At 38.3% G+C, this 3066-nt stretch overlaps 1 long non-coding RNA gene across 2 annotated transcripts in view; it reads right to left on the reverse strand.

Annotated features, from left to right (window-relative positions):
- Positions 1-3066, reverse strand: part of LOC125618443 — a 21351-nt gene that overhangs the window by 12495 nt on the left and 5790 nt on the right. For both annotated transcript variants that reach the window (XR_007349706.1, XR_007349707.1), the window contains one exon: positions 2525-2627. This is a non-coding gene — a long non-coding RNA (uncharacterized LOC125618443). The remainder of the gene's footprint in view (positions 1-2524; positions 2628-3066) is intronic.

The following is a 3066-nucleotide window of genomic DNA, read 5'->3' on the forward strand; positions in this document are numbered from 1 at the left end:
CAGATTACGCTAAGCGAAGCTAGCCAATCCTTAAAAAACAAATGCCAAATGTCTTCTTTGATATAAAGAGAGCAACTAAGAACAGAACAGGGAGGAAGAGCATGAGGAAAAGATTAACATTAAACAAAGACGAGTGGGGGGAGAGAAAGGGAGAGAGAAGGGAAAGCATATGGAAATGGTAGGAGACCCTCAATGTTACACAAAATTACATATAAGAGGTTGTGAGGGGAAAGGGGGGGGGAACAAGGGAGAGAATTGAACAACAGCAGATGAGGTAGAGAGCGAAGATGGGAGGGGAGGGTGGATAGTAGGGGCTAGGAAAAATAGCAGAATACAACAGTCACTAATATGCCATTATGTAAAAATGTGAGTGTGTAACCAATGTGATTCTGCAATTTGTATTTGGGGTAAAAATGGGAGTTCATAACCCAATTGAGTCAAATGTATGAAAGATGATATATCATGAGCTTTGTAATGTTTTGAACAACCAATAAAAAAAAAAGAAAAAAAGAAAAAAAAAGGCATCCAATTTAGGAATAAAAAGGAAAATCATCTGTACTTGCCTATAACATGATTTTGTATATAGAAAACTTAAAAGATGCTTCGGGGGCGGGCAGGGAGCCAGCTAGCACGAATAAATTCAGCAAAGTTGCAAGATACAAAATCAACACACAGAAAAAAATCTGTTGTGTTTCTATAAACCAAGAATGGATAACATGAAAAGGGATTACAAACATAATACCATTTATAATAGCACCAAAAAAAAAAAAAACTTAGGAATAAACTTAACCAAGGACATCATAGCATTATATACTAAAAACTACAAAACATTACCGGAAAAAAATTATTCAAGTCACAAATAGAAAGACAAATCTTGTTCATGAACAACAGGAATCACTGAATGACCTACTATCATTAAGATGTCAACACTATACAAAGTGATCCACAGCTTTAACACAAAACACCAATAACAACTTTTGCAGAAATAGAAATAAATCTCAAGGGGCCCTAAATAGCCAAAACAATCTTAACAAAGAACCCATTTGGAAAACTCACATTTTTGATTTCAAAGCTTACTACAAAGTAACAATCATCAAAACAGTATAAAATATTATTTGTATATATAAATATATTCCATTATTACACTGTTCAGTTTTGTATATAAAAAGAACTCCAATTGGATCAAAGATCTAGATGTAAAACCCCAAACTATAAAACTCTTAGAAAAAAACATAAGAGGACAGTTTCTTTGATTTGGCACAATTTCCTAGAAATCAAATCAAAGGTGCAGGCAATAAAAGAAAAATAAATTGGACTAAATAAAAAAAATAAGTTTCCATGCATCAAAAGACATAATCAACAGCTAAAAGGCAACTAACAACATGGGAGAAGACATTTGTCTTATGGTCAATATGTAAATATCTCATATATCTGATAAATAGTTAATATCCAGAAGTTATAAAGAACTCCTATAACTCAACATGATCATTCACAACAAAATAACCCAATTTTTAGGGGCTGGGGATGTGGCTCAAGCGGTAGCGCGCTCGCCTGGCAGCACCACATACAAACGAAGATGTTGTGTCCGCTGAAAACCAAAAAATAAATATTAAAATTCTCTCTCTCTCTCTCTCTCTCTCTTAAAAAAAAAACAACCCAATTTTTTAAAAATGGGCAAAAGACCTTAATAGACATTTTCTCTAAAGAAGACATGTCAAAACATGTGAAAAGATGCTCAACATTCCTATCAATGGAGAAATACAAATCAAAGCCACCCACAATGAGATATTGCCTTGCACCCGTTAGAATTGCCACTACCTTTTTTTTTTTTTAAGCAGACATAAAGAAGATGAAATAAGTTTTAGTGGGGATGGAGAAAACTGGAAGACTTCCATACATTGGTGGGAATGTAAAATGGCATCACTGCTATGGAAAATGGTATGGCAGTCACTCAAAAACTTAAAAATATATTTATCATAAAAAACAGGCAAGTCCCCCTGCAGGTAGAAGGTGTCAGAGGCAGGGGCTGAGAAACAAGGTTCCTGGGGACACTGGGCTGCATGTTTGGCTGCCCCACTACTGGCAAAGGCAATGATTTTCAGACTCCTGTCCATGTTACCCTCCAGCCCTGCTCAGCCTGCCCATGGTCACCCCACAGCTCCACTGGGACTCAAGCAGAGCACTGTGAGCCAAAGGATCACCTAAAACTCTGGCCTCCAGCATCAATCCAGTGGCCACTTCTTGCAGGAGAACACCAATACCCACAAGGAAGTAGCTAGGGAGAGGTCTTTTCCCCCCCTGATCAAATGCCTAATGATATGGGAGCTGGAGAACGGCGGGTGGCAAACAGTGTCTACAAGATAGTTTTCCAAGGACATTATTACAGGTCAAAGCTCTAAACAAAACCTGTGACCTGGATCTAATCAAAAGTTTGAGCATTCCATTTGAAATACTTGAAGATTCTCTCAGCTGACCTTGGATTCACTGTCCCAGTGAAAATGTATGCAATCTGAACTTGATTTACCTCATGAACATGGGATTAATGACATCTGGTGGACTTCTGTACTTCTCTTTCCAGCTCAGCATTCAGTGACATCATGTTGATAGTGTGAAGGGAGTATTTACCCCTACACACACAGAAAAAAAAAATGCTTGTTTGTTTTGTAGAGTTGGTTGTTAAACATTCACCAGCACGCCACATAAATTTGAATTTGGGTCCTCTCTGCCACTGAACAATAAGCTACTCCCATCCCCCCCCCACCCAAGCACTTTTGATTTTCTGTTAACTGGCTTCTTTCAGAGCAAAAAGCTTGGAAGAAGGGAAGTGGATTGCCTTTTCATTGCTGTGACAAAATACCTGAGAAAAACAATGTAAAGGAAAAATATTATTTGGCTCCTGGTTTCAGTCCACAGTAAGCTGGATCCATTGCTTTAGGCCTGAGGTGAAGCAGAAGATCATGGTGGAAGGTCTTGGCAGAGGAAAGTTGCTTAGCTCATGGCATCCAGGAAGGAGAGAGAGAGTGAGACAGAGAGAGAGAGAGGAGAGAGGAGAGAGAAGAGAGGAGG

Source organism: Marmota marmota, unplaced genomic scaffold (assembly GCF_001458135.2).
Source record: "Marmota marmota marmota unplaced genomic scaffold, marMar, whole genome shotgun sequence".
Taxonomy (NCBI): Eukaryota; Metazoa; Chordata; class Mammalia; order Rodentia; family Sciuridae; genus Marmota; species Marmota marmota.